The 10,638-nt window shown below is 48.5% G+C and overlaps 1 long non-coding RNA gene across 1 annotated transcript; it reads left to right on the top strand.

Moving 5' to 3' along the window:
- The first annotated feature begins 5,493 nt into the window (after positions 1-5,493).
- On the top strand, positions 5,494-7,807 carry LOC115203705 (uncharacterized). The gene is made up of 2 exons (XR_003880233.1): positions 5,494-7,257; positions 7,316-7,807. It is a non-coding gene; the product is annotated as an uncharacterized LOC115203705 (long non-coding RNA).
- The last annotated feature ends 2,831 nt before the right edge of the window (positions 7,808-10,638 follow it).

Genomic DNA, 10,638 nt, shown 5'->3' with positions numbered 1-10,638 from the left:
GGGACAGGGAGACGAGGCAAGCCAGCACCTCTATTAGAGACATGGCAGAGACCTGGGTGGATGTCCCTCGTTGTAAAGTTTACATCACAGACTGTAGCAGAGACCTGGGTGGATGTCCCTGTTGTAAAGTTTACACCGCAGACCGTAGCAAAGACCTGGGTGAATGTCCCTGTTGTAAAGTTTACACCGCAGACCGTAGCAGAGACCTGGGTGGATGTCCCTGTTGTAAAGTTTACACCACTGACTGGAGCAGAGACCTGGGTGGATGACCCTGTTGTAAAGTTTACAATACAGACTGTAGCAGAGATCTGGGTGGATGTCCCTGTTGTAAAGTTTACACCACAGACTGGAGCAGAGACCTGGGTGGATGACCCTGTTGTAAAGTTTACACTACAGACTGTAGCAGAGATCTGGGTGGATGTCCCTGTTGTAAAGTTTACACCACAGACTGTAGCAGAGACCTGGGTGGATGTCCCTGTTGTAAAGTTTACACCACAGACTGGAGCAAAGACCTGGGCGGATGTCCCTGTTGTAAAGTTTACACCACAGACTGTAGCAGAGACCTGGGTGGATGTCCCTCGTTGTAAAGTTTACACTACAGACTGTAGCAGAGACCTGGGTGGATGTCCCTGTTGTAAAGTTTACACCACAGACCGTAGCAGAGACCTGGGTGGATGTCCCTGTTGTAAAGTTTACACTACAGACTGTAGCAGAGACCTGGGTGGATGTCCCTGTTGTAAAGTTTACACCACAGACCGTAGCAGAGACCTGGGCGGATGTCCCTGTTGTAAAGTTACACCGTAGACTGTAGCAGAGACCTGGGTGGATGTCCCTGTTGTAAAGTTTACACCGCAGACTGTAGCAGAGACCTGGGCGGATGTCCCTGTTGTAAAGTTTACACCACAGACTGTAGCAGAGACCTGGGTGGATGTCCCTGTTGTAAAGTTTACACCACAGACTGTAGCAGAGACCTGGGTGGATGTCCCTGTTGTAAAGTTTACACCACAGACTGGAGCAGAGACCTGGGTGGATGTCCCTGTTGTAAAGTTTACACCACAGACTGTAGCAGAGACCTGGGTGGATGTCCCTGTTGTAAAGTTTACACCACAGACCGTAGCAGAGACCTGGGTGGATGTCCCTGTTGTAAAGTTTACACCGTAGACTGTAGCAGAGACCTGGGTGGATGTCCCTGTTGTAAAGTTTACACCACAGACCGTAGCAGAGACCTGGGCGGATGTCCCTGTTGTAAAGTTTACACCACAGACTGTAGCAGAGACCTGGGTGGATGTCCCTGTTGTAAAGTTTACACCACAGACTGTAGCAGAGACCTGGGTGGATGTCCCTGTTGTAAAGTTTACACCACAGACTGGAGCAGAGACCTGGGTGGATGTCCCTGTTGTAAAGTTTACACCACAGACTGTAGCAGAGACCTGGGTGGATGTCCCTGTTGTAAAGTTTGCACCACAGACTGTAGCAGAGACCTGGGTGGATGTCCCTGTTGTAAAGTTTACACCACAGACTGTAGCAGAGATCTGGGTGGATGTCCCTGTTTTAAAGTTTACACCACAGACTGTAGCAGAGATCTGGGTGGATGTCCCTGTTGTAAAGTTTACACCACAGACTGTAGCAGAGATCTGGGTGGATGTCCCTGTTGTAAAGTTTACACCACAGACTGGAGCAGAGACCTGGGTGGATGACCCTGTTGTAAAGTTTACACCACAGACTGTAGCAGAGATCTGGGTGGATGTCCCTGTTGTAAAGTTTACACCACAGACTGTAGCAGAGACCTGGGTGGATGTCCCTGTTGTAAAGTTTACACCGCTGACTGTAGCAGAGATCTGGGTGGATGTCCCTGTTGTAAAGTTTACACCACAGACCGTAGCTCTCGTAGCAGCTGGGTGGATGTCCCTGTTGTAAAGTTTACACCACAGACTGGAGCAGAGACCTGGGTGGATGTCCCTGTTGTAAAGTTTACACCACAGACTGTAGCAGAGACCTGGGTGGATGACCCTGTTGTAAAGTTTACACCACAGACCGTAGCAGAGACCTGGGTGGATGTCCCTGTTGTAAAGTTTACACCACAGACCGTAGCAGAGACCTGGGTGGATGTCCCTGTTGTAAAGTTTACACCACAGACTGTAGCAGAGACCTGGGTGGATGACCCTGTTGTAAAGTTTACACCACAGACTGTAGCAGAGACCTGTTGTAAAGTTTACACCACAGACCGTAGCAGAGACCTGGGTGGATGTCCCTGTTGTAAAGTTTACACCACAGACCGTAGCTCTCGTAGCAGCTGGGTTCTGTCTGTCTGCCTGTGTTCTGATGGTGTGAATATCTAATACTGTATCTACTCTCTTGGCCAGGATCTAATTCGGACGGGAGAGATCTGAGTGTTGCCGTGACAACGGGTTAACAAATGATTGACAGCTTTGATGGTCTTGCTGACTGAGTTCTCCCTTTTTTCCCTCCCTCCCTCCCTCTCTCTCTCCCTATCTCCTCTCCCTCCCTTCACCTCTCCATCTCCCTCCCTCCCTCCTCTCCCTCCATCTCTCTCCCTCCCTACCTCCTCTCCCTCCCTCCCTCCCTCCCTCCCTCCCTCCCTCCCTCCCTCCCTCCCTCCCTCCCTCCCTCCCTCCCTCCCTCCCTCCCTCTCTCTCTCTCTCCCTATCTCCTCTCCCTCCCTTCACCTCTCCATCTCCCTCCCTCCCTCTCTCTCTCCCTCTCTCCTCTGCCTCCCTTCACCTCTTCATCTCCATCTCCGTCTCTCTCCCTCCCTACCTCCTCTCCCTCCCTCTCTCCCTCCTTACCTCCTCTCCCTCCCTCCATCTCCCTCCCTCCATCTCTCTCCCTCCCTCCCTCCTCTCCCTCCCTCCCTCCCTCCCTCCCTCCCTCCCTCCCTCCCTCCCTCCCTCCCTCCCTCCCTCCCCTCCCTCCCTGCCTGCCTGCCTGCCTGCCTGCCTGCCTGCCTCCCCTCCCTCCCTCCCTCCCTCCCTCCCTCCCTCCCTCCCTCCCTCCCTCCCTCCCTCCCTCCCTCCCTCCCTCCATCCAGGCCTCCATGCTCCAGAGCATCCATACAGCGATGCGTAGGCAGATCAGAAGACACTCCTCCCGCCGGGCCACGTCACGCCGCCGCCTGGGGCGCCTCTGGAACCGTCTGTTCCACCGAGGGGCCCGTCTCCGCGGCCAGATCCCCCTCCTCCTCACACCCCCCGGGTCTCAGGTGGCTCTGGGCCTGCACTCCTACCACACCTCGGAGGGACCTGGAGCCAGGGTTGGGGATGGACGTGGCGTGGCGGGCATGGTGGCGGGCGTGGCGGGCATGAGACCAGCAAGGACCCCCTCCCGCTGCTCTACGGCAGCAGTAGGCCTCGCCCTGCACGCCCACAACCTGCCACAGTCCCAGTCCTCCCACCCTTCCTTGGAGTCTCCCTGCTCTCCACTCTCCCCCTCTGACAGTGAACCATCCGAGGGGTCTCCCTGTTCCCCAGAGGGCCAGGGTAGCAGGGTTAGGTTGCCCCTCAGTGAGCTCTCCACCCCTGGGCAGCAGAGTGACTCATTAACGTCTGCCCCCAGCATACTGAGCCGGCAGTGCCCCCCAGAGGGCAACACAGGTCATTACACCCGCCGGGCATCCAGGAAACTGGTCCTGGGACTGGCTGCCAACCTGAGAGGGGTGGCCCTACGACGCTACACCCCCATGGGGGTCACCTCCCCCGTTACCCCCCCTGTCCTTCCCCCTCCAGACTCCCAGCCGCCCTGCCACCACCCCCTGACTTCCCCTCATACGTCACCCTCCTCGGGGTCTTCAGACGACAGTCAGAGGTTCCATGACCTGGAAGTGCCAACCCAGGAGAGGAGGAGGAGGAAGAGGGGTATAGGGGTGCCTAGGGGACTGAACACCAGCAGCAGTGAGGAGGAGGAGGAGGAGGAGGAGGAAGAGGAGGAGGAAGAGGAGGATGGAGATGAGACTCTACTGATCTGCTAGTATGAAAGAGCTGCCTTCATCATGTGGCGACAGACAGGCAGGCAGGCAGGCAGGCAGGCAGGCAGGCAGGCAGGCAGGCAGGCAGGCAGACAGACAGACAGACAGACAGACAGACAGACAGACAGACAGACAGACAGACAGACAGACAGACAGACAGACAGACAGACAGACAGACAGACAGGCAGGCAGACAGGCAGAGAGACAGGCAGGCAGGCAGACAGAGAGACAGGCAGGCAGGCAGGCAGGCAGACAGAGAGACAGGCAGGCAGGCAGGCAGGCAGGCAGACAGAGACTGTAGTCTGGTATAGCTGTAGACTCTGTACTAGTGGTCCTGTCTAGTTATTGGACTGTAGTCTGGTATAGCTGTAGACTCTGTACTAGTGGTCCTGTCTAGTTATTGGACTGTAGTCTGGTATAGCTGTAGACTCTGTACTAGTGGTCCTGTCTAGTTATTGGACTGTAGCCTGGTATAGCTGTAGACTCTACTAGTGGTCCTGTCTAGTTATTGGACTGTAGTCTGGTATAGCTGTAGACTCTGTCTCTCTGGCTGAAACACAGAGAGCTGGAGAATAACTGAATAATGGGACAGTGGATGATCTCAGAGCGGCATAATGATTTCAGTCCTCCATCTGCTCATCCCTCCATCTGCTCATCCCTCCATCTGCTCATCCCTCCATCTGCTCATCCCTCCATCTGCTCATCCCTCCATCCCTGCCTTACCAGAGATCTACAGATGAGGGCAGTTCATCAGCCTGTCTACTGACTCTGACTCACTCACACTGACTCAATCACACTGACTCATATCACACTGACTCAATCACACTGACTCACTCACACTGACTCAATCACACTGACTCAATCACACTGACTCAATCACACTGACTCACTCACACTGACTCAATCACACTGACTCACTCACATTGTCTCACTCACACTGACTCACTCACACTGACTCATTCACATTGTCTCAATCACACTGACTCATATCACACTGACTCAATCACACTGACTCATATCACACTGACTCACTCACATTGTCTCACTCACACTGACTCACTCACACTGACTCAATCACACTGACTCACTCACACTGACTCACTCACATTGTCTCACTCACACTGTCTCACTCACACTGACTCACTCACATTGTGTCACTCACACTGACTCACTCACACTGACTCACTCACACTGACTCACTCACACTGACTCAGTCACACTAACTCAATCACACTGACTCAGTCACACTGACTCATATCACACTGACTCAGTCACACTGACTCATATCACACGGACTCAATCACTCTGACTCAATCACTCTGACTCACTCACACTGACTCACTCACGCTGACTCAATCACTCTGACTCACTCACACTGACTCAATCACACTGCCTCAATCACACTGACTCACTCACACTGACTAAATCACTCTGACTCAATCACTCTGACTCACTCACACTGACTCAATCACACTGACTCAGTCACACTGACTCACTCACACTGACTCAATCACACTTACTCAATCACACTGACTCACTCACACTGACTCAATCACACTGACTCAATCACACTGACTCATCGTCATTGTCTGTTTTTTGTAAACGTTGTCAGTGAGGTAAAAAACAACACAGCGAATGACATCACCAGCTGGATCACTTGAAGTGACGAAGAGGATGTAACACAGGAAGAGGATGTAACACAGGAAGAGGAAGAGGATGTAACACAGGAAGAGGAAGAGGATGTAACACAGGAAGAGGATGTAACACAGGAAGAGGATGTAACACAGGAAGAGGAAGAGGATGTAACACAGAAAGTTGTGAAATAGAGTGTTATTGTGAATGTGATATCTGACTGTTATCATAGATGTTTAAGCAGTAGCCTATCTTGATACCCTCCCTAGACGATGGTTAGATCACAGGCAGTGGCCTATCTTGGTACCCTCCCTAGACGATGGTTAGATCACAGGCAGTGGCCTATCTTGGTACCCTCCCTAGACGATGGTTAGATCACAGGCAGTGGCCTATCTTGGTACCCTCCCTAGACGATGGTTAGATCACAGGCAGTGGCCTATCTTGGTACCCTCCCTAGACGATGGTTAGATCACAGGCAGTGGCCTATCTTGGTACCCTCCCTAGACGATGGTTAGATCACAGGCAGTGGCCTATCTTGGTACCCTCCCTAGACGATGGTTAGATCACAGGCAGTGGCCTATCTTGGTACCCTCCCTAGACGATGGTTAGATCACAGGCAGTGGAAAGGGGTGTCTACTCAGTCACAGTGGCTGAGTCACAAATGGCAACCTATTCCTTATATAGTGCACTACTTTTGGCCAGAGCCCTATGGGGTAGGCTATAGGGCATGGTTAGGGAACAGAGCTCTATGGGGTAGGCTATAGGGCATGGTTAGGGAACAGAGCTCTATAGGACATGGTTAGGGAACAGAGCTCTATGGGGTAGGCTATAGAGCATGGTTAGGGAACAGAGCTCTATGGGGTAGGCTATAGGGCATGGTTAGGGAACAGAGCTCTATGGGGTAGGCTGTAGGGCATGGTTAGGGAACAGAGCTCTATGGGGTAGGCTATAGGGCATGGTTAGGGAACAGAGCTCTATGGGGTAGGCTATAGGGCATGGTTAGGGAACAGAGCTCTATGGGGTAGGCTATAGAGCATGGTTAGGGAATATCTTTCCAATCTGTTGTTACTGAAAGGCTTCTGGGATGCGTCTGAAATGGCACTCTATTTCCATTTACAACGCGATACTTCTGACCGGAGCCTCACAAGCTTTGGTCTAAGACTTACCCCATATGGCTCTGGGCAAAATGAGGGCACTACCGAGACAATACAGGGACCATTTGGGACACAGCCCAGGACAACAGTTGGTAATGATGGAGAGACAGACAGCAGGAAGTCCCCTGGTGTTTATTAAAGGTCATGTTGGTAATGATGGAGAGACAGACAGCAGGAAGTCCTGTGGTGTTTATTAAAGATCATGTTGGTAATGATGGAGAGACAGACAGCAGGAAGTCCCCTGGTGTTTATTAAAGGTCATGTTGGTAATGATGGAGAGACAGACAGCAGGAAGTCCCCTGGTGTTTATTAAAGGTCATGTTGGTAATGATGGAGAGACAGACAGCAGGAAGTCCCCTGGTGTTTATTAAAGGTCATGTTGGTAATGATGGAGAGACAGACAGCAGGAAGTCCCCTGGTGTTTATTAAAGGTCATGTTGGTAATGATGGAGAGACAGACAGCAGGAAGTCCCCTGGTGTTTATTAAAGGTCATGTTGGTAATGATGGAGAGACAGACAGCAGGAAGTCCCCTGGTGTTTATTAAAGGTCATGTTGTTAATAGGGTAACTGACAGCATTTTAGCAACATTAAATCTTATTAAAATCTGTTCATATTCACCCCAAGGAAGAATATGCCATGCGTTTGTTTTTTTCTTCTTCACATTTTCTGACAAGCGAGCGCTTAGATATGGTCATTTTCACGTTTTCATAAATTCGTAGAATGTTTTGGGAATTGCGTATATAGGAAGGCATTTTGTGAAAATTCTGTAGTAATATAGAGTGGGAAAGCGGCTGTGGGTTTGGACAATTAACAGACACTGCAGTAAATAAAACCTAATAAAACCATCTGTCTCATCCAGGACAGGAGTCTACGCAGATTGGTGGGCCTTTAGCCAATCAGAGGTACAGTATATGTAAACATATGTAAACAAAGCCATTTGCCACACGGGCCTGCCATCATTCACTTTGAACTGGACTGTGTGCTTACAGGTATTTGCAACAGCGAGACATTAGAATGCATTCGGCAAAAGCCACAAAATACACACCTGAATGGATTTCTGCAAATATGTAAATACCACGGGAGAGTCCTCTTACATTTTGGAACTTTACAGTCCTATTGATCAAACAACCATGAAAAGGTAGACTCTCTCTCTCTCTGTTATACACATCACATCAATAACTAATGCTAGCCAGATCAACAGCTAATGCTAGCCAGATCAACTGCTAATGCTAGCCAGATCAACAGCTAATGCTAGCCAGATGAACAACTAATGCTAGCCAGATGAACAACTAATGCTAGCCAGATGAACAACTAATGCTAGCCAGATCAACAACTAATGCTAGCCAGATCAACAAAAAATGCTAGCCAGATCAACAACTAATGCTAGCCAGATCAATAACTAATGCTAGCCAGATCAACTGCTAATGCTAGCCAGATCAACAACTAATGCTAGCCAGATCAACAACTAATGCTAGCCAGATCGATAACTAATGCTAGCCAGATCAACTGCTAATGCTAGCCAGATCAACAGCTAATGCTAGCCAGATCAACTGCTAATGCTAGCCAGATCAACAACTAATGCTAGCCAGATCAACTGCTAATGCTAGCCAGATCAACAGCTAATGCTAGCCAGATCAACAACTAATGCTAGCCAGATCAACAACTAATGCTAGCCAGATCAACAACTAATGCTAGCCAGAGCAACAACTAATGCTAGCCAGATCAACTGCTAATGCTAGCCAGATCAACAGCTAATGCTAGCCAGATCAACAACTAATGCTAGCCAGATCAACAACTAATGCTAGCCAGAGCAACAACTAATGCTAGCCAGAGCAACAACTAATGCTAGCCAGATCAACTGCTAATGCTAGCCAGATCAACAGCTAATGCTAGCCAGAGCAACAGCTAATGCTAGCCAGAGCAACAACTAATGCTAGCCAGAGCAACAACTAATGCTAGCCAGAGCAACAACTAATGCTAGCCAGATCAATAACTAATGCTAGCCAGATCAACAGCTAATGCTAGCCAGATCAACAACTAATGCTAGCCAGATCAACAACTAATGCTAGCCAGATCAACAACTAATGCTAGCCAGAGCAAGATGAGCTAAAATCTAACAAAGGAACATTAGATAAACCCTCTCAAACTGTTTCAGCTAGTTGGCCGTCCAAATTGCACCGATAAACGATGGGGAATAGTAAGCAGCCTGCTCGTCCTTCTGCAGCTTTCCTACCAATTCATGCTTGTCCCAACCAAGCACCCAAGCTAACTGGCAAAAGTTGGCTGGCTTGCTAGCTATCTATTTCCGGAGAACGAATGAAAGAACACCTCAGTGTGACCGTTTTACTCTCCCTAGCAGAGCTGGTTAGGCTGTTTTCATGTTATCTAGAACGTGAACGTGACTAATTATTACTTTTTTTTGGGCCGACGTTTACCGACCCCGGTCATTTTCAGTGGGTTTTGCGCGTTTGTAAATTAGTTTTTCGTAAATTCATCAGTTATTCTGCGCTCTGGCACATTCAGACGAGAGTGGATAGACAAGAGTAAATTTGTGAAACGCAAGAGATATGCTAACTCTATAAGCAGTCGTTCAACTTCAACATAGCTAGCTAGCGAAGCGATTCACATTTCTTGCTAGCTAACGAAATGACACCTGCATTCTCTAGCTGTGTGTAGCCACCGAAAAACAATACGAGGGGGAAACAGTCAGTCACTCACCCTCTCCTCCAATGACATGACATCCTCCTAACAGCTCGCTAGCTAACGTTAGCCTCTGTGTTTTTAGCTTTCTACATAAATAGATACGTTAGCCTATTAGCCACGTTAACACTGACTTGTGATCGTTGCCCTTTGCTAGTTTGATTGTATTGATATTCCCAGCCTTTATAACATAAGTATGTTTTTTTTGGTCCAGAATATTGAGTCATTGAAACTGAAACATTGCAGGCCAGCTGTTGATAACAATATGTTTTTTGGGACGACCAAGAAATGTATTGGTGAATTCTATTAATCATGCATTTGAACTGCATTCATCTGTTCTGCCAACAATGCCTTACTCTACGTCATGGAATGTTATAAAGTTGGTTTTATAGCATAAACTGGGATATTGTTTTTCTTTTTTGTTTGTTTTTACTGATATTGTGATTGTCTATTTATTTCATATCTGCAAAGTAGTTAAAACACTTTAATGAGTACTATTACAGACTTTATGATGATGTTCCGTTAGAGAACTCTCTCACCTCCAACCCCGTCTGTCTGTCTGTCTGTCTGTCTGTCTGTCTGTCTGTCTGTCTGTCTGTCTGTCTGTCTGTCTGTCTGTCTGTCTGTCTGTCTGTCTGTCTGTCTGTCTGTCTGTCTAGCAGTCGCACCAGGCTAACTGTTACACCAAGTCCCATTATAACCACCAGGGAAATAACTATCGGACTGGTATTGTATATCAGACTCTTCCTGTATGGCTGTATGGTCTGTGTCCTTTCAGGTGTTTTAAAACCTCGTTAAACCTTTACGGCCAGGAGAATATCACCCGTGTAATGTTTTCACTTTCGTCATTATGGGTTATTGTGTGTAGATGGGTGAGATTATTTTTTATTTTATTTATTTAATCCATTTTTGAAAATTCCAGGTTGTAACATAATAAAAATGTGAATATGTCGAGGGGTGTGAATACTTTCTGAAGGAACTATATATTAGAGCTGTCGTCAAACGATTTAAATAATGAATCGAGTTAATAGCATTAGTTAATACATCTTTTTAAATACAGTGGGGGAAAAAAGTATTTGATCCCCTGCTGATTTTGTACGTTTGCCCACTGACAAAGAAATTATGAGTCTATAATTTTAATGGTAGGTTTATTTCAACAGTGAGAGACA

Source organism: Salmo trutta, chromosome 12 (genome assembly GCF_901001165.1).
Source record: "Salmo trutta chromosome 12, fSalTru1.1, whole genome shotgun sequence".
NCBI lineage: Eukaryota > Metazoa > Chordata > Actinopteri > Salmoniformes > Salmonidae > Salmo > Salmo trutta.
Note: the sequence above shows the minus strand (reverse complement) of the source record. Positions and strands in the feature narration are given on the sequence as shown.